Below are 22,222 nucleotides of genomic sequence, written 5' to 3' on the forward strand. Positions count from 1 at the left end.
ACTGCTCTCAATTATATTATATAACACCCAAATCCTACATTGAATATACAGTACATGTATGTGCTTATTGGAAGTGAAAAAATATAAAATGTTATATTATTTTTGATAATCATATAAGAAATGTCTGCATTCATGTGTAATTCCTTTTTATTTGCTGTATTTTAGTATGTATTTAGGAATTATTTACTGTAGTATGTACTGTATAATACCTGTGTTGAATGCCAGAGATTTGTGACATCTTGCAAACTGATGTGTGTTTTCAACCTTTACAATAGGAAACATTTATCAGTTACAGAAACTGCAGCTTTGAAGTGTATACCGGTCTTTGTAATAGTTAACTACCTGGGTTGGTGATTTTTTTTATTTTTAATGAACAATGTAAAAGTATTAATATGTTACTTTTTTTTTCTGCTGGTTTTAAAGAGTTGGTAATTAACCTTTTCTGGAATTGATTGTATTGGAAACAATTGTCTAATCAGGATACAATGTTTGGAAAAATGAATGAGTTACTGAACAAGTAAAAATGTCCAGAGATCCATCTTTTTCGTGAGAAGTTGGTTGTAAATCTTTTGTTAAAATGCAGGCTCTTCTCCTTAACAGTAAAGAATAGGTGGATGGACAGACATACACATCTTTTTTATGCAGGCTATTAACATATTAGTTTATATACTGTAGTAGCATAGTATATTAAACTAGTAGCTTTATGGAGGATCCTGGTCAACCTAATTCTAAAGCCAAGTCTGCGTAGCTTATGATGTATGCTTTTAATGTGTTTGGAAACTACAGTAAATTTCATCTTAAAACAATATGAAACAGACTCTTATAATTGGAATCATCATTCTGCTTACAGACAAATATTAGGACCAATTTGTGAAAGGAGAATGTCTAGGGTGAATGTCTGAGAATGTGTGCCCTAAAGCAGTGGTTCTCAGTCCTAGTCCTGGAGTACTCCTGTCTGCCTGCTGTTTTGTTTTCTAAATATGCACTTAATCACCATTACTAATTGGTACCTGTAACTGATTTGCTTGCTTATTTAGACTTTTCTTCTGCACTCTGTCCTTGGTTTCAGAAATACCCTAGTTAAAATGCAGTGTTTTCAACAACTTCAGCACATAGAACTTACTGCAGTGTCTCCTCAACCTGGTAATTAAGAATTTGCTGACTAAACAGCTTTTCATAGGCAATCAATTGATGACGAACAGACAAAGGTGGGGGAATGATACTTTATCAGACTACTCCCAAAGTGAGTCCGTTTTTTTCCAGTTGCTTATATTTCAACTTGCAGTCCCGAGACTCACAAATTACCGAAATTTCCAGAGTTACAAACCACATTCAGCTTTTTAAGTGCTGAAGACAAAATTTGAAAAAGAAAAATAGAAATATTTGGAAACAGAAAATTAAGCAAATTTAGTTTGAGATAAAGACTTGGCTGCTTCAAAACCTAGACAATTTTAAACCAAGACCTAACTGTAGAAGGAAAAAATAATAACCAGCAAGTAGAATAATAACTGGCAGCAATTATCATTGGTGATTAAGGGCCCAGCAGACACAAAAAACAACATACACAGGAGTATTCTATAACAAGTGCCAAGACTTACTGCCCCTAGGAAAAATAATGGAGTAAATGGTGAAACAGTCTTAGTGAACAATAAGCTAATTCAATGTAGGTGTCGCAAAATCTTTTGAAAAGGTTACCAATTAGATTATGAAAATAAATTTGTCTAACGATATTTCTGAAATCATAATTGCTCACTGCTTTGAAACATTTATAAATAACTGATGGGTTTGACAATTTGTGAACCGTGTTCTGTTATACACATTTATACAGTAGTTCATTTGTAAAGAAAATAAAATCTTTTAAGAGTATGTGTTTGAAAGTGTCTTGGATAAAAAAAAACTTCATTAAGATATCCTTGTCGGTTTCATCTTGGCCTGAATGAAATATTGAAAATTTCTAGAGATACAGTATGCTTTCCACAATGCCTTCATGACCATACGCGAAGAAAAGTCCTGGGTTTGAGACTTTAAAATACATAGGTGAGTGGAATTGTGTGAGGTTAGGGTTTACCCTTCCTCCCAAAAGTCTGTTATAAGCTCCATTTAAAGACGCCGAAGCTCAGTATCATTCTTTATGATCAGTATCAATAAGTATATGCAGTGCTGTATTTACAGAATTTAGCATTTCTAGTGTGTGATTCAGAGGTAATGGAAGGAAATCTTGGGACATGGAGGTTATCTTGACTTGCAGCTGGGATCAATATCAGCTTGAGTTCCCTGACTTTGCAGATTTTGTACGGCTTGTTCTTTCCTTGTTTTCATGGGCGTTTTCTGTATGGTTTCCCTCCAAACCTTCCGAAGATATGCAGGTTAGGTTGGATTGGCTGCTCTAAATGACCATTTCCTGCAAGTTTAAAGGAGATTTCATGCTGGGGTGTCTTGTTCTGACTACAGCCAGAATTAGCTGTGAGACCATGGAGCAGTGGTTCCAAATCCAGGTCCTCATCATAGGTTGAATAATTTCAGTGTTTTATTAAGGGCGTCCTTTGAAATTTGCTTTCAGGTATCAAAATAAGGAATGGATATTTGTTGCTGTCGGAACTACTTTTGGTAGTGATTGCTGCAGGCTGAGTTGAGTCCGAGAGCTCCTTCATGGGTTATAGCTGTCAGTCTTGATCAGCAGCCAGCCAGAGGTTATTCGTTTGAGATCTGCATTAATGTACTAGTTTGTGACTTTTCTTGAAAGGAAATTACCTACTATATTATTCGCAGACGAATGTCTGTCCTTGAAAAATACCTCACGCGGCAGACTGGAATTCACACTAGCTGTAACAGAAACCACTGATACATTTTCACAAAAGTGGTACCCAAACTAGAGATTTACTGTATGGCTTGCTAGTATAGATGTTCATGTGGTCATGTGATGGACTAGCCAAGGCGAGCACTGCTGCGTGCTCTAAGTCCTACTGTACCTTGCAACCTACAGTATGCTTTTGAAGTGACTTCCTGTGATCCTCACCAGGACAAGCAGCTTTCTTATAATAGATGGGTAGATGGCCTTCCTGCTATTTAAAGCTATGTGATGTAATTGTACATGATGGTAAAGGACCATGCACACTTACCATACCTCCTATCTACCGTAGACTGTTATAGCTACAGTATATACTTCTTCACACAAACAGTTTTGTAGTTTCCCCAGCAGGCTTGGTGTTTATGGAGCTGTGACACAGCTCTCACTGATAATGCTGAAATCTCTCAGGTTCCCGATCAGTCAATGAGAATGCTGTTGTGAATGTAGATGAGGATACTATGGTTGGCCCATGCTTATCCAGCCATGATGTACAATATTTTAAATTCAGTCAAGAACTTTCTGTCAGAAACATGTTGTTATGGTTTGTTTACAGAGCTGTGATGAAACTACTATGAAGAAATATTATTCGGTGGATACGGTTAATTGTATGTCAATCAATTCGTCCATCCATTTTCGAATCATTTGTTTCCAACGTCAAGGTGGAGCTAAAGTCTTTCCCAGCAAGCAACAGGTGCAAGGCAGGGTATACCCGGGATGGGATGTCAGTCCATTGCAAAGCTCACACATGCACACACTCCAGAGCCAATTTTTCCAGAAGCCAATTAAACTACCTGTATGTCTTTGGCCTGTGAAAGGAAACTGGTGCACCCAGAGGACTCCATGCAAATATACTGTAATGAGAACATAAAAACTGCATGCATATTGCACACCAGGAATTGAACACAGAGTCCCAGTGCTGCAATGCAGCTACTGTATTCTAACCACTGCACTGCCCTTGTACTACATATGAATGTTTATGCATGTATTTTACTTATATAATAAATATAATATCTAATACTAGTGTGTTAGTAATACACTAATGAAGTTCACACTTTTTGTCTGTGAATACTGGTATTCCAGTTGAGTACCATAGTTCGTTTATCAGTCTCTATTTTTCATGCTGTCAGCTTTCTTTGAAACGTCTTAGAAAAACTTCAGCTTCAGTGTAAAGCTGTCGAAAAAAAGTTGCGCAGTTTAAAATATGTTTTAAAAGGTTACTACGTTAAAATAAGGTTTAATCCGCTTACAGGGTAAGAACTGAGAATGAGACTGACAGTGAGTTTAGATTAAGTCAGGGCAACATTTTCCTGCAATTTCCAATGGATTTCATCCATTTATTATTTGATTGCAAGTTTTTATTAACTAATAACATCTCTCACGTTAATCTCTCACGTTAACCCAAATGCACACATATATTATTTTAAGTTATGTAAATATTTAAATACTACCAGAGTAATTACTTTTTCACTTTGAATACTATAGCAATGCCTAATGGATCATGGGATGGATTTCCTCTAATTACATTTCGAAACTGTAAATCAAGGATTTCTATACACAGCTAAGGAAATAGGACTATAAAAATGTTGATGGTGATAATGTTCGATTTTGTCCACTCTTGTTTGTCCTTTAGAATAGGACAGCAAGTAACCCTCCTTCTGGCTTTCAAAATGATAAGTGACTTAATAATAAAAATAACTATTAATGATAACAATAATATTAACAATAAAAATCTACTCGTATTTGTAAAGCACTTTTACATAGAGGAGGGGACCCATTCCATTCATCAGTGAAGAGTAGCACTCACCTGAATGTCACATGGGAGTCATTATGCATCAGCAGTCCCACTGCACAGGAGATCAGGTGGAGGAGTGAGAAATTCCTTCTATTGAATTAAGGTGGAGAGTTTAGGAGTCTAGGTAGGGTATAATGGGTGTAATGGGCATATATAGGGTACAATGTGTTCTTTTAGCTGCTTCAGCACGCCAGTCTGAACTGATAGTTAAGGACAATTTGAGAATCATCATTGATGATGATCAATCTAGAAAAAAGCACGACTGCCAGGTTTATTAGCAGAACACTCACCGCAAATTTCCGAAACCATTTAATGTACATTTCCAAAACACGTGTATGCAGATACTAACTGTCTAACAGAATGATTGAAAATAAAGTAATCATGGAAAAGAAATCAGGAGCCACAGGAGCATCACGCGGAGGCTCTCTGTCTGCAGAGTCTCTTTTTTCTGCTGCACAGCTAATCCTTTTTTGAAACGAAAATTACTGGGCTGATTAAGCATCTGTCCTGTTTTGGAGTATGATTTTTTTCCGTTAATTGGACATTACAAATCTTGCGTTAGTTCGACAGCGTCTTTCTTGAGTAAAGCTAACAACACTGACTATGTTTTCATTCATTTTGATCTAAAGACATACCCACACTCAAAAAAAAAGTAATAAACTGTGACAATGTGAAAAGCAATTCCTTGGCACCTTTTATTTTGTATTCCACTGCAAGGCTTCTGAACTCCACAATTGAAATATAAAGTAATCTTTTTCACCCTGTCATATTGGATGTACAGGTAGTTGTTTTTTTTCCTACTAATGTATCCTTATGTTACTGTCCACTTTTGGAACCTCCACTGTTTTTTTCTTGTTTTGTTTCCATTATGGCTTCTTAATTGTTATTCTATAAAGCATTGCTCGACAGCTGGCCTCTGTCGCCCAGGTGACAATAGGATGACTCACAGCATTAGGATGAGGTAAAAGCAGCACTGCAGATAACAAGCACAAAGGCAAGGGAAGATGGACTTCTGGGCTGATAGGTCTGACTCAGGGGTTAATAGCTTGATAGCATCCTGCAATATTCTGCAATGCTCTTTAAGTGCTTACAAAGATAGTATGCAAGGAATACCAATGTATTAATATTGCAGGTCTATGAAGCTGAAATTCTGCTGTCCTATTCTACTAGGATGTAAAAATTGCATTACACTTGGAAGGTAGCTCTGGATCGATTGAAAACTGCTCTTATCTAAGATTTCTAATGGTAAAATTTGTATATTGTCAGTATGTTAAATGAGACGGTGGGTAGACTATGTTATGAAACTGTTAGGCTGTTATGTCAGAAAAAAATCATACTACAGTTGGAAGACTTTTCACCCTGGGTTTTACAAAGTGGAAAACTGTGCCAGAATGCAGATAGATATGGGGTGTATTAAAAAGAGCCTTACATCTTTGTAAAGTTTTGAATCAAATGACAAAGTAATAAGCATCTGCAATTAGTGTCATATTGAATTCTATTCTTATTAATGTGTCAGAGGAAAGTTTATACGTATTGAAACTCTACAGATTTTTTCATGATCTGCACGAGTATTTGGTGCATTGCATCCTTTGAATCTGGTGCAGAACCATTGACCTTCAGCAACCAAATTAGTATTTGACTACCAATCCTAAAAGTAGTTCCCTGCATAGAAATACTAGGGATTTTACAATAAATAGATTGGAACAGTCTTTCACGGTGTTTGGAGTTTCTTTAGTATATTTTTAAGTTTTTGATGTGAAAGCTTTTCTGTACATAAAAATAAAACTAACATTATTTGTAAATTATGTTTACTTGAAAACCAACTGCTTTTAGGTTGTATTTCTGTACAGTTTATTGATATGAGTAAAGTCTATATTTGAGCCAGATCGCTCATTGGGTTGGAGATTATTCTGGTTTCTGAACAATTAACAGGATTGAAGGATCTTTGTTCATCTCCCAGATACTCGCAGTAATGCTGGAATCCCTTTTTACAGTTGTTTGTATTGCAGCAATTGAGGTGAAGTATCTTGCTCAGGTGTGCAACAGCAGGGCCTACAGCAGCCACTCAAACCCATGACATACAGTTTTGAGTCATGGAGCCTCTGTAGGACAATTTTAACTGATCCTCCAGTAGTGCATTCCTGTCCCAGGGTCCTGTGAATTATGGAGTTTGTATTCCTTATATTCCAATAATACTACTGAAAGATTACAGTAAAAGAAAATAAATGGAAGAAATAGCAATGCACCTATAACAGATTCAACAAAGCAATATTAATGTTAATGTAAAGCAAATTTTTCAGAGTAACAAAAAACACACAGTACTGTCTATTACAGGACTGTAGTCCACCTGCATTTTACTTGTGTATCCTCAATATCAATATAATTAAAAAGCAGATTTCTTATAATTTTATTTGATCAAGTGGAGATTTTTTCAGAAGATCATCCTCGTTCTACAATATTTGTATTTGATTGGGGGGGCAATGTGGCTTTGATCAGTCCTCCTCCTTGGAATTTTCACAGACGGCTCTTGATGGTGCTTGTCCTTGAAGGTGTCTTACTTTTTCTGATGAAGTGGCGTCTTCCTGGTGGCTTGCCATGTTCCCCTTTCTGTCATTTTCCTCCAGGGATGCAGTTCAACTGAAAAAAAGGGGGCAGTACATTACATTTATTGTGTGTGTGTGTTGCTCTTACCACCTCTGTTTCAGGCTTGTGTGCTAGATTTGCCTGTAATGACTGGCTTAATGCAGTATTATACTGTATCTAGTCATCTTTGTGTTTTACAATGTACCAGTAAAAGTCATACCAAACAACGGCATTCCAGTGTTCTGCAGTGCCCCCCACCGATACCCCCCCCACGACTATCTCCCTCTGTCTCCCCCCTGTTGCTTTCCTGACATGGTACAGGCTGCAGAGGGACTCCTGTAATGTAGCTCCGCTTATCAGACCCTTACAGATGCTGAACAGTGATTACTCTGCTGTGTAATTGAAATCATTTTGGATTTGAGATGATATCTTAGCCAAGTAAGTAATGATGCTCCCTGCATGAAATTAAATAAAAAAAAGGAACAAATGTATTTTATCCCCCATTTCCTTTTTTATTAAATAGTAAGAGAGAAACAAAATGAAGAGCATGATGTGTGTAAACCTTGGTTTGCTTGTTTATCGATAGAAACATGCTTCTCTCCTTACGGAGGGGAGAGAGTGGTGTCAGTAGTGTGTGTTTGTGGTGGAGGTTGTTGCCTGGGCAGGAGGTGGCTGGGGAGGGGGGAGTTCATTTGGTTTCAGACCATGTCATATGCGCTTCTGCGAAGATAATTGTCTTACACAATATTGTATAGAGAAGCAATCATGTTGTGAGCAGCTAGCGGGATGGTTTTGCCTTTTATTCTGTCCTACGGAGAATGCAAAAAGAAATGTTTTCTTTCAATTTTTGGATGCTGAGATTGATGGGATTATGCCAGGCATCACCTCAGTTTCTTCTTCTTTAGTAGTCCCCTTGGACATACCTCTGCTAGAATGTAATTTGCTTGCAAGTGGCAGAGGGCTCTGTGCAATCTCTTATTGCTGAGACTGTTCCAGGGGCGTGCGGCGATATAGAAAGTTCTCTTCCTCAGGACGCCTTTGGGTTTTGTTCTGTTTTTGTTTGTGAAGAAGAAGCAATTGATTCTTTTTCCACAGGGATGGACATGGCTTCCGGATTGGTAGTAGTTTCATTGCGTAAAGCAGGCAGTGGGAGATCACCTGAGACTCTGAGGGTAAGAAAAAAAACTGGTGCGAGTCTAACTCTCCAAAAAGAGTACAACGTGATCCTTTTTAAAAGAGTGAAATCATTACTGGTTGATCATAAGGAAGGATGTCTGGAAAAGAATAAATACTGTATATAATGTGTTAAGAGCTATTTGAATATGTTTTGTGCATCTAGCGTATAGCGCATTTGTAATTTATAATTTAAAAGCTTGTAGTGTAATATATTCACAGAAAAGCAAATGTTAAGGTACCTCTGATGGATTCCTCCTCCTCCAACACACAGATCTATGTTTGCACTACCCATTAATCCGAAAAACTGATTATGATGTGTAAAAGCTAGATTTAAAAATCTACCTGTCGATTTTCTATAGATATTAAAGATACAGTAATTAAATTGAGCACATTCAAAATGTACTGTTACAACCTAATTTTATGATTTTTTCCCCTCGTTTCACTGCTACAGTGTGAGACAAAAGTTAGATTTTATGGTTTAACCTGTTTCTACATATTTGACCTTCACCTGGTTCTCCTAGTAGATAAAACTAATCTAATTTGACAAAACATTCCAAAATTCTACTTTGTCATTGTTGATTGAAAAAAGGCAGCATTCAATATCTTTGTGTAAACATGAAAGTGCACACTTACTGTAGCTCTATCGTCTTGATTAGGTGGTATGTAGAATTAGGTGGTATCAGGTGAACACAAAACCAAAACAATCTTAAGCGGTGTACTTTCTTTTTCACCACACTGACTATTAAAGGTTTTTTTATTTTTTTGTGTTGCTCTTGTGGCTAGCAGAAGAGTGGTACTAGCCTAGTTGACTGAATTTACTATTGTCATGCCCTGACCTACTGTAAGAAGAGGTTATTTCTTTTTGGTGTTTAACTATGATGCCTTGAAGATTATTTGCTTCACATTTCCAATGGACCTTTATTTATTTTAGTTTATTGTTGATTTTATACTCACTTTCTGCACATGGTAGTTTTTAAAGAATTAAAAACACGGCACAGTATATGTCCTGCATAAAATGAGCAGTCAGAAATGCATTGGCAAAAAAAGCTTCCATGCAGCTATACTGTACGTAACAAGTGAAAAATGACACAAACTACATTTAAAAGTTTGTCATTGCTTCATATGCATTGCCCTTTCCTCAAGGAAAATTTAACAAACACTTTCCTGCCTTATTGCTCAGCTTCTTTTTCATTGTTTAGTTTTTAATAGAGAATATGAATCATCAGAAGCAGGTAAAAAAAAGAAGCTATATGTATGCTTTGTGCTTTTGTCAGACTCACTGTGCTATCAACGACTGCAGAAGGCTGAGCACTCTATAGATGTCATAAATTACAATGCAGCATTATAATCCCGTGTATATCCACTGGCATTAAATGAAATAGCTCTTTGTTTAAAAAATAGAACAAAAAATGTAATTCCTAGACAGTTATTGTATTGCTTTTAGAAAGAACATAAACTGTTAAGTATTTTTTTCAACAAAAGCCTTACAGCATTTATTTTCTTTGACTTTTATATTATTTAAACCAACAGGCTCTGATCCTGAAATATTTAGTTTCTCTGTGTAGATTTTCTTTTTTACAGGTAAGGATTTGTTTTTCCTGCGAAGGAAAAACTTTTTCTTTTTTGTTGGCTTTCAAAGGGTACAGGAGAGAGCACTGGCCTAATTCTGATTGAACCCAGTGGAGTTCTTCATTTTAATTATTTATTAAGAACTGTAGGGTACTGAAGTTGACTGCTTAAAGTATGGTATTTCTGAATCATATGTGATTAGTAAATGCAAATCTATATATGACCACAGATGTCTGTTTCTATCATCCTAATAAGAACACCTACAGTAAATTAGGTATTTGGACTGTCAAATACAATGTTTCAGCAAATGTGGGCTGTACCTTCTGTTTATTTCTCTTATTTGCATGAACGTGTAAGTAAAGCTTTAATTAGCGCCTAACAGCTCTTTACAGCCAACATGAACAGAGCCATTTCTTGAGAAAGAAAGGAGCAGCACTATAAGGACCATCAAGAATCAATATTTAATAAGAATTCAAGCAGGATTTGTTTAGAGATTTATTTTTAATTGAATGATGGTTATGAAACCAGAGCTTTGGATGTTGTTAGTGTGGCTTACCTACTACTCCAGTCTAAAGGCTTGAGATGCCTTACAAGACTGGAACTTTTAAGAGTTCCTGCATGAAGATCTGAAGACACATTTTTCACTATTTGTCATTGCAGTAATGTCTTTAGTGAATCATAGGCAGCATAGTTTTCAGTCCTATAAGCTTATGTAATTTGAAACCCGCTGAAAAGACTGGAGAAAAAAAAAATCTGAGATTTTAATTGCATACCATTTTAATTTTCTGTATTGTTCACTGTGTACATATCTGAGTACCTGACACTGAATGTGTCATTAATGCATGTCCTCAGTGTCTGTACTAACGATTAAGGAGATGCTTTATATGATCTACTGTACCTCTACTGTTGATTTGATAAGTTTCTAAACCTGATTGATAATTATGAAAAATCATCAGAAACCTTTAGTCTACAAGACACTGAACTAATAGTGTAGGAATTGCCCATGTAGTCCTATACAATGTATACAACCTGTAAGCCAAAGGATTTGCTGTATGTTTGTTTTGGTTTATTTAATATTTCAGGAAGGTCTAACTATAGACAAGTAGATATTTCGAAATAAACATTTTGCTGTTCCAGGCTTCTTTGTTTTATCTCATTATTTCATTTTTTATTAATGTGATGTTATTTTGTACTCTTTCTGATTTTTGTATATTCTGATACATAACATACAGTATACAGAACATTCAGCTGAAATTGATTTAGTTCAATATTTTAGACACATAACCTTGATATCAAACAAAAGAAAAAGTAAACATATTGATTTTATTCAAAATAAAAAAAAATCAAAGCAAAAACACTCAACATTCATTTTTAATTTAGTACAGCTATGAAATTTTTACATTTGAACAGCCACCAAACATGCAGATCGTTTTCGTGCAAATGCCAAGCTAAAGCCATTCTGTTGAGTTTTGTTTCTTCCTGTAATGGTAGCTAATGCAGCCTGAAAATTATTATGCAGATGGATATTGGCCACAGGTTATTGTTTTTGGGCTGGTGTGGTGTCCCTAATCTTTCTAGGTCATGGTCTATCTCTTACAGAGCCTGTTTTTTCTTTGCACCAGTGTGCTGATTGGTGAATCAGTATGTTACTTCCGGGCAACATCTTCGACAGACAGCCAATCTCCAATCATCTGGATAACAGGTGATTGTCATTTGTTAAGTGAGGTGTCATTGTTCTGCTATCTCAAGTACATTCACTTAATAAGGAAGTATCGTATACTGTGGCCACTTCTATTAGAAACTTGCAGTAGTTTTGTACTTATTTTAAACTAATCTTTTTACCTACAATTTCAGTCGTGTTTTTCAACTTAGCTGTTAAAGTGTTAACAATTTTTACTTAGTTCAAGTATTAAAATGTGTGAAGGCATATGCCAAGTTTCTGAGCTCCTTAGTTCAAACAAAATAAATGGTTCTTGTGTTTGATTACCAATACACTGTTCGTGCTGTAAGGAAAACACATTTCTTAGTGAAATGCCTTAGTTTCAGCAACCTGATTGATGTCCAGTACCCAAGAAAATCCTCTTTCAACCAGCCTTTGGGTCTCACATGGGAAACCCTGTTGGAATTTAGTTACTGAAGACAACTAGGGGTTTTGCCATGAGAACTAAAGTCAGAACAGGTGATGCTCATAGTGTAATGATGATGAAAACACAAATCCAGTAGTGTAACGCTTAGTTCAGGACCCTATACAGACTGTATAATCTGGAAATAAGTGGAGAAGGACATCAGGGGAGGGTAAAGCAGGATAGTATCGGTTGACAAACAGGGGGCCATGACGATGGTGATCCAGTGCTCGGGGGGGGGAGTGGCGCAGGCGAACAAGATCAGATAGTACAAGGGGAAAATCCGGGGTGCAGTCCAAAATCCAAAACTAGGTTAAAATCCAGAACGGGGTCCAGGACAGGGACAAGGAATAAAACCGAGGTAATGTGGCAGAAGCTCTGAGCCCCGGACTCAGACGGTCAGGACGCCGGAGTGAAGCCGGTGCCGTCGGGTCTCTCCTGGACCCACTGGTAGGGGGGCTTCCGAGCGTCCATCTCCCAATGCTGAGGCAGGAATAGCAAGAGTGCCAGGCTTAAACATGGGCAGACTAAACTGGAGGCAGCTGGACATAATCAATCTAAAAAATGAAAGGGCTGGAGCACCCTTAAGAGGAGGGACAAGTAGTTCTCAATAAGTATTCTTATACTTTTGCATTCAATTGTCATGCAGCACATTGAGAGTGACTGGGCATGCCAACCACTTGGCAAGAGCTTGTATATATACTGTACGTCTGATTACAAAAGAAGAATATTTATTGTGTTTATGCTCCTAGAATAAAGGGATTTGATTTGCTTGTTAAATATGATACAATTCCATCCAATTTTATATTTTTTTCAGCAAGGTCTAACTATAGACAAGTATTATTTAAATTTCATTTGAGTTGGGCCTACAGACTGATATAATCTGCATCTATTAATCCAGTCACTATAGAAATGCATTTCTTAGATAGGCCAAAACACATTTATTATAATGATTAATTATTATTAACAAAACACCGTTATTAATTTCTTATTAGCATCAACATTCAGCTAAGACAAGAAATCAAATTAACCTGTTAATGCTCTCCAACAATTTATAGAGGTGCATAGAGTTTTTCACTGGTACATGGAAACAGCACCCATTCATACAAGGGGTTTGCACAACGTCTGTTGCCGAACTCAGTCCCAGCTATTCTTATTTATTTGGCGTTAACATTACCGGAAAGAAGAAAATCACAAAAACTGCGTACAAAGTTTTCAGCTGTCATGTGAAATAAAAAAATAAATTTTGCATTTCGTGTTGACGTGAAAGTGTTGCAAGCAAATCCTTTAAAAAGAGAAGTGTTATACTTGAGAAGAGCTATGTAATCAGTAAGGGTTAAATGTTGGTAAGTATTTGATCCGGTCTTACTTTGTTCACTGTTTACAATTTTCAGTACAATTAACTTTTCCTGAGAGCATAATTAACGTGTTTCAGCTTGATTCATGACTTTGTTGATTAGCTATTCCATTGTACTTACAAGCTGTCTCAGTATTATGACTGAATGCAGAAGATCTGTCCCTCAAGGGCTTGCAACCAGAAAGATTAGGCATGTTCAGAGAAACTTGAGATACCTTAAAGTAGAATGTCACAAAACAAATCTGTGCGTTGTAGCATTTTATATTTTTTAACAAGCAAAGGCTTAGAGTGTATTTCGTATGATTCAGACAACTCAGCCACAAGTGATTGACAGAATTTAGCAGCTTTTTAAACTTTTTTTGCCTAGAGTAAAAAGGAAAAAAATCCATCATGCACCAGCTTCAAAAATTAGTCACAGTGACATTTGCCTCTGCTAAAATCCTTATCTTCATAAAAGGGTGTTAAAAATATCATGATTGATGTTGAGAGAGATGGAAGATGGAAGTAGTTAAAGGCTATTTCCACGTTGTCACTGTCAACAAACTGTAGCTGTCACTTTGTCTGCAGATGATGGACATTGTGACCTCAGGGGACAGTCCTCATTTTGCTTCTTGTTTGTTTGATTGCGCTAAATCTGCTCCAGATCATCTAAAACTTCTCTTGAAAAAATATTTTAATTAAATATAAAAACTGAAGGTGGGAAATTCTGGTTTTTGTTGACATAATTTCCTATTCACAAATAAATTGTACTCTTTATTTTAACAGTTATTCATATGGGGCCTTTTGTTCTTGGGTATTATGGTACCATATGTATAAATAAGTGAAATAAACAATTTTTAAATCAATGTATTTGTTTTAACTAGAATATTAAATTGGAAGATCGGATAGGTTTTTATTTTGCCTGCTCAGGTATTCACAATGTTGATTTAACATTGCGAGCTCCACGCATTTTCCTCATTTACAGTACTAGACCTCTTCTTCTGAAGGGCCAAAACTTTATGATGCAGAAAATCTGTCAGAATGTCCTTGACATTTCCTGAAGCTTTACGATGCTCTCTAAAGGAAATTGTTAATGTTAGAATGTGATGTCTTTCTATAAATTCTCCAAGACACAAGCCTGTTTCACTGAGATTTAATTTGAAATAAAATGCATTTTTAGCTGTTTTATTAATGCAACCTTTCCTTTTGGTGGATTCCTTATTTTGTAGAGTATATACTTGAAAGCGTAGTATTATCTTTTAATTTGTTGTTTCAACAACATTGTATTATGTACACATTATGCCCACTGGGTTCACATTAACTTCTGGAATGTTATTCATCTAGTTATATGATCCAATACTCTGTTTCGCCATGGAATTCATTAGGAATTTCTGTATCCTACTGCTTCGTTCAGTTTTTTTTTGCTTAAATGATCTGTGATCAGTGAATGTTGCCTGCTTTAGGAGAACACGTTTTTTTGAAGCCTTATTTATATGTTGATAAATCTGTTAGCATTCCTTGGAATTCCACCTGTCAGTCACAGCTTGATTTTAAATTCTGCTTTCATTGATTTGCTGGATAAAAAAAAAAATCTTCCAGATAATATCAATACTATTCACGAATGGCTATGTGGAAGGTATTGCTTAAGCTATGACATTTATTAATCTGCTCTGTGTGGCAGACTTTTCTCTGTTTTCCCCATTCTATTTATTCAGAGGCACAAGTGAGTGCACCACCACATCTCACTTTGTCCTCTTCACTTTTTCTACACAATGGCTGTGCTGGAGTGCTGGAATATATTTAGAGCAATAGCTCCCCAGTGATTTTTACACTGTGATCTGGTACTCATAAAAGGGGCAGCACATTTTTTTTTGCTGAATGACCTTGAAAGCCATGTGCATTTTAAGTAATGCTGCTTTCTTCCCATGAAAAATTGAACGTGCACAATCATACTGTACTGTACTGTATATCGCACCACATTATTTAGATTCAATAAGAAGTTGTTTTAGAATGCATGGCAAAACTTATTTAATTAAAGGTTTTCATCCACACTGTAATCAATAAAACTTATAATGGCAAGATCTGAGGCTGATTTTAAGGGAAATCGTTCATTGCAAAATCTACAAGTCTTTAGCCTTTAATGTGCTTTCTTTTGCTTTTTTCCCTTAATATACTGTCACCAGTTCCTGTAGTGCCTTAAAGGTTTTCCTGTGCAATAAACAGTGTTGAGACACTGCAGCTAAGCATGTTATGCAGCTAAAAAAGTGATAATTAAAGATCAGCAGCACTTTATATACAGTACTGTATATGTATTTGTTTCACACAGGAAGCATTTTAAGATAATGGGCCAAATATGATATTACAATTTGTACCCTTTGATGAGTGGATACAGTAGTTAACTTGAATACTTCTTTTGCATTTTCTAGCTCTGCTCCTTGATTAATTAATCCCTTGTGCAAGAGAATAGCCTTCAGCTTGTTTAGAATTATTTTTTCAAAGGTCTCATCTTTGAAGTCATATTCAACCCATCTTACTTTGTATATGGTTGACTGCTAAAAGATTGTGTGCCCAATCTTAATTTTCAACATAAACACTGGCAGAGTATTACTGTATTATTAGAGGCAGGTTTTTTGTTCTCAGTTTCTAAGTGACAGATGTTATACTACTGAACAAAACGATGAAAGGTTATGACAAATATGACAAAACACCCAATGTTAAATAATGTGAAATAAGAGTGTGCACAGTTTTTGTCAATACTGTATAATATGAAGATACATGATTCATAACTTTATTTTTAGAATCTGAATATTAACCTGAATATAAAAGCGAACATGTATTTTAAGCTTTAATTTATTACACTATATAATGATAGATGGTGATAAGTATAATCCTAATGATTTTACCTATATTAGTACAACATAACATTACAAGAGAGCCAAAAAGAAATTCTATTACTACTTGCATTTGTTATTATGATATCAAGCTGTGACAATATTTAGAATCCACCATTTAACAAAAAATATTTGTATAATTGGTACCATGTGTTTTCCTTAAGATAGTCAGTAGGGGGTCAATGGATTTCAAAGCAAGTTGGTGGGCATACAGTATTACATTTCTTTTCTTCTTTAGCAAAGGTGGTGAGAAAGATGGTGACTTTATGTGTTTTAATCCCAAGAAGATAACTCCTGTTTTTTCCCCTTGTGGATTTTCTACTTCAGAATGATGAACATACAAGTAGATGTATTATGAAAGAGTTATTTGACAGTGACTAAAATATATTATTACTACTGTTTTTACACACAACCTGTGTGTTTCAGAGCACTGCACATACCCGTCTTGATACCTGGCAGCATTTCTGGTTTATGAGAAGGTCAATCTGCAAATGGTCCCGTTTAATGTCCTAGTTTTACTGTTTAGTGAATTAGGAAGCAGACCAACATAAACTTCCATCCATTATCAGAAAGCTGCTCCATCCTGCGGAGGGTTTCATGGGGATCTCAGACCCATAGAGGGCAACGTGAGACTTCACTCTGGATGGAACACTGGTCCAAATGAGAACACCGCGTTTTCTAATTACCACACATGTATTTTAATTAAACAGAAGGATCGATTGATACTTATATTGATTTGTTTGTTGATTTATTACTGGTGATTATTTTTGCTGTCATTATATCGCTTTTATATTCTGCAATATATGTCTGTCAGTCTTTTGTGTTCCTCCCGAATAAGCTTCAAACTATCTAAAAAAGTTTCATGAAAGCTGATAAACTCCCACCATATTGTACCGATTCCTGTGAGAAGGTTTAGAACTTGGTGGGAAGCAGTTTTAAAACATATCGATAAGGGCTGGTAGAAGCTGGCCTCATTAAAACCTCTAGGAGGGGTGTTACTACCCATACCTGGTCAAGTAAGGGACACATAGGTTATTATCCTTGAGTCCCAGAGTTGCCATAGTACCTTCCTTATTTGGCCAAAAGTTTCTGTGATGAAGATGTAGAAAGACTAGAGGGGAGGAGATATTATGGGGGGTTGTAAAATGGGAGGGTAGGTGGAATGGCTAAATGATAATCAATTACTGCAGTGTGCAATTTCTTAACCAGTTAGGGTTAGAAAATTGCCTGTTAGTGAAAGTGTATTTATTTCTACGAGCTTACTCCTGGTTTTTGAGATTCCTGTGGTTTGTGGATCTCCCGTTATGTACCTTCAGAATAAAGGAAGAAGACTCACCTGACTACTGTCTCTGGTCTGATTCATCTTTGAGGCTGTCCTGACTGCTTGCCTCAGGTCTTAACATCAGGAACTCCCATACAGTACAATTTGAATATGTCTATTAACTTAGCCAGCATGCCTTTGGAGTGTGCAAGGAAACTCATACAAACACGAAGAGAACACTCTGTGCTCTTAAAATATAATTGATTCCTTTCTTTAAAATATTATGGAAGAAAAATATTGTTTCTGCCAGGAAGACAGAATGATTTTTTTTGGTGTAAGATACATTTAGTGGCTTCAAAACACATAAAGTATGTATAAGAATGCATGTATTGTTATACAGAATATCTTAATACCAGTTTACCATGAACATTCTTCCTGATTCTTTTTTGAGGAACAGGGGAGCCCTAAGAAAAGCCCTTAAAGCAAATCTCATATTAATTTAATAGGGAATTATGTATTGCTTCGTATGTTATTGCATTAGAAATGTAGACACCCATAGATATCTCTTTAGTCTCGTAGTGCTGACATGGCCCATTTAACTTAAACTTTGATGGAATATTGGCTTTTCCAGTACTTGAAACCCCAAACTATGCCACCCTGAGAGTTAATGATGGTTGAGCCACTGGTGTTTTTATTCCTTTCAGCCTCAAGAGAATGACAAACTGCAAATCAATTAAAAAAAATCAATGTAATAAGTTTACATGCTTGGCTGCTTCCTTTCCTTATGAGGCTTATGAGGAACTAGTACCTTTGTCCAGTTCTTCATAGCTACTGTAATATGTTGGCGCAGCAGTGTGTGGGGAAGGTTTGCGAATGTGCTGAAGCTGAATCATGTTCTTTGGAGGCGGTTGATGCCTGCTCTTGCCTTTGTTTTTTTGCATGACCTTTCCTGCTTCTGTCTCGTTCTGATTTTATCTGAGTGTCATGCCTGCTCTCTGGGTCGGTGCTCTTTTGACTAACCTCCTATTGTAGGTGCAGCAACAGCCTGACACTCTTGTGAGATAGAGCATGGTGTGCGTTATTGCCTCTTCTGAATGACCTTTTCCAGCAACCTCACTCTCCAGGAGGGGAGGTTGGAGCGTTGCTCCTGCAATGTGAAATGACTGTAAGGTTGTTGCCTGTGCTACAAATAGTGATTTATGCAGGAGCCTAATGGGCAGTACAGCTGATCTGAAAATGCTCACTATGCTAGCTGGTAACTGGCCTTGAGGTGGGCTTGAGGCTGTTTGCATGACTGTTAAGCTATGCTGCTGTATATAGTGTACGGTATTCTCTTGCAGGAGTGGAGTAACATTCCTCTGGTGATTAATCTCGCTTAGCATACTCTCCATTTTTTCTATTTGGGAGATTTAAATTTCTGAAGTAATGTATCAAGAAAAATATCTGGGGCCCAATCCTGACTTTTTTAAGAGTTGTAATGACTAAGTATTATATCTAGGTGTTTTGACACTAAATTGACCCAAAAAAATGTGTGACATTTTTTAGGTATCATGAGTTGGCAGAATTCTTCTAATGTAGGACTGAGACATTATTGCATATTTCTGACTCAGCTGTCAAGTGACAAACAGCAGATGGAAATCTTGGGTCAGCCATTTTTAAGAAAAAGGAAAATTAAACACATTCTGCTTTTTTTCATTGTGTGAGTTCCTTGGCAGTTTCTGCAGGGAATCTTTATTTTTTATTTAGGCCATCTGGATTAATTAAGTTAAGTTAGTGAAATGCATTTTTCATTTGAGTAATACAAACCAGTTTATGTAATGCAATCTACATATTTAATACACTTTAACAAAATAATGTTTTTTTAATCAAAAGCCTTGCTGCAATTCTCATTTCAAGAAATCTAACAGATTGGGATGATAATCATTTCATTAACACAGGAAGTAGATCTACAGAGATTGCACATATATTATTGGGTGTTATGCATGACGTTTATGGTACTGCACATGTTTATAGTATAGTATACAGTCATTTATTTGTGATACATTGAGTCATTCACAATTTTTACATCATTTAAAGTTGAATGTATATAGAATGAGTAGTTTTCCTTAACTGGAAATGACAACTTAATGCAGGCAAGCAGCTAAACACACATTTTGCAAATCCAGCTTTTCCTGCTGTGTGACAACACACCAGAAATAATGTTAAGGTACTGGGCTGTTTTGGATTTATAGATGATAAATTTCAGTATCATTTAATTAAATTTGCTGTCCCTCTCAGTTCCTGTTGAAGGTTAAATTATGGAATTTAATTGAATTCACCTGTTGTTCTTAAAATACAACAAGCTTAATTTGAGACATGTGCTCTATCATATACTAATGAGAAGATATAATTACTGCTTACCACTGACAATGTATTCTAACCTAATTAGAAGCTGTGTGTGTAGTATACAGAGTAGTTTAATAGTTTTCTTTTTTCTCATATTCATTATTGTATTACATCTTACAATAAGTTATAAAATAAAAAATAGAATGTAATCTTAAAAACAAACTTCAAATACTAATACCCTGTATACTTCAAGAAGCATTATTGAAATATACATCTGCACAAAGGGTTAAACTCAGGTTTACTTTTTTAGTTATGTCAATGAAGTAAGAGCAATGGTACATTATTTAATTGCGCCTGAGTATACAGAGATCATACAAGATCAATATGTATTATCAGTGAGCATTATAAGCTTGGAGAATTGAATGAATTTAATCCTTTTCCCTCTTTTCTACTGGGAATTTCAGGTCCAATCTATTAGAATATGATGAATTACTGTAGACAGGTCTTAGGTTACTGAAGTGCTCTCTGCAACATCAAATCTGTGATCTTCACTCCCACACCACTGTATTTCACTTGAGTGATTGTCAACAGCTCCATAGCTGAAGGGATTTGGGATGTGGTGTGATTGGGTGCTCCATCAGAAGATTAAACGTGTGCCTTTTATCATTCAGAAATGGATTCTCCTCGGGCAAGCAACCAAAAGAGTTGACAAAATTGCGAAGCAGTTATGAAATGTGGTGAATCGGCAGGTGGCAGTGGGGTGGATACCCCACGCCAAGTGCACAAACAAAAGGAAAAAAAAATGTGGGAGCAAAACTGTAAGTTTATTATTTTGCAATTGTACTTTAGCATGTGTTTCTTCCCAGTAATGAAAGTTGCAATGCAGTTACAGATCAGCGGGTTCAGATGTGCTCCCGGTAGTTTGTCTGTTGAACCAGGACTTTACCTGTTTCATTTGTAACTTACTTTTGAAGGATTTCTGTGGTGTGTTTTTCAGGAGCACTCGTTAAAACATTTGCTTAAATTATCCCATTTGTTGCTTCATCAATTCAGCCCAGTTCTCAGCCTTTTGCTGATTTTGTAATAGAACAGATCCACAGTTTTGACACATGCCTTATAGAAGGAAAACATTACCGAAAACATCGACAGTATGTGACAAAGAAAAAGCAATGCTTCTATTCTTTTGAACATTGCAATGGTCATGGAGTAAAAATAGCAGAAAATATAGTGTTTTCTGTATCTAGCCAGCAGCCATATCACCCTGCATCTCACAACTGGCAACCCACTGAAGCTAAGCAGGTGTGAACCTGGTCAGTACCTCCTGGGAAAAACTAAGGTTGCTGCTGGAAGAGGTGTTAGTGAGGCCAGCAGGGGGCGCTCACCCTGCGGTCCAGGTGGGCCCTAATGCCCCAGTATAGTGACGGGGACACTGTACTGTAAATAAGTGCCGTCCTTTGGATGAGACGTAAAACCGAGGTCCTGACTCTCTGTGGTCATTAAAAATCCCAGGGCATTTCTCGAAAAGAGTAGGGGTGTAACCCCGGCGTCCTGGCCAAATTTCCCATTGGCCCTTACCAATCATGGCCTCCTAATAATCCCCCTCTATGAATTGGCTACATTACTTTGTTCTCCTTCCCCCCCCCCTCCCACTCTGACGGCAGGTTGGAGTATTTTTCGGTCGAAGTTAATGGCAACGTCAGCTCAAAGATTTGGTTCAAACCACCAAATGGAGACTGGTGTGCCCACAAGTGGACCTTGCTAATGGGGGATTAATGCTAGGAACGAGAGATATTGTTTTCTGTATCTGTGAAATCGAGTTTTCAATTTGTTAAACGAATGCAATCACAAAGTAAGTGCATTATGGGGAAATTTCAATTGTGGCTACACTAAAGATAATAAGCAAACAGGAACTCCATGATGTATTAGAAATGCTGTAGAGAATGCCGGTAGCTGCTAATACATATTTTTTAAATATACATTCCATTTAAAAAATATATTACAGCTTATATGAAAGGCAGATGCATTAAGGCTGCCTTTATAAAAAATAAATCAGTCGAGTAACAGTTTGTGTTCAGCGATGTGAAAAACATAGCATGTAATTTTTATGCACTTACTATAAGGGCTGACATCCCCAGAGCAATATGTGATGTGATTCATGAAAAACTCACTATGTCAAAGGTGACTGGTTCTGTGCTTTTCAGACTACAATCCTCTTGCACACAAATATGACTTAAAGCAAAATGATGTTCCTTGCTATATATCCTATATTGGTTTCTTAACGAGAACATTGCTTCCTGTACACAAGATTCTCTCTGGTG

At 36.5% G+C, this 22,222-nt stretch overlaps 1 protein-coding gene across 14 annotated transcripts in view; it reads left to right on the top strand.

Annotated features, from left to right (window-relative positions):
- Window positions 1-22,222, top strand: part of atp2b2 (ATPase plasma membrane Ca2+ transporting 2) — a 169,117-nt gene that overhangs the window by 48,414 nt on the left and 98,481 nt on the right. For 6 of the 14 annotated variants that reach the window (XM_015348205.2, XM_015348208.2, XM_069189447.1 and 3 more), the window contains exons 1-2: window positions 7,563-7,661; window positions 8,319-8,395. The exons of 2 other annotated variants lie outside the window; for them this stretch is intronic. The gene's annotated coding sequence lies outside the window, so the exon portion shown is untranslated. Of the gene's footprint in view, window positions 1-7,562; window positions 7,662-7,942; window positions 8,396-22,222 lie in introns of those variants that run through there. 6 more of the 14 variants (XM_015348199.2, XM_015348204.2, XM_006631018.3 and 3 more) reach the window with 3 other exon arrangements.

The sequence above is a fragment of the Lepisosteus oculatus genome, chromosome 4, assembly GCF_040954835.1.
Source record: "Lepisosteus oculatus isolate fLepOcu1 chromosome 4, fLepOcu1.hap2, whole genome shotgun sequence".
In the NCBI taxonomy this organism is placed as follows: Eukaryota; Metazoa; Chordata; class Actinopteri; order Semionotiformes; family Lepisosteidae; genus Lepisosteus; species Lepisosteus oculatus.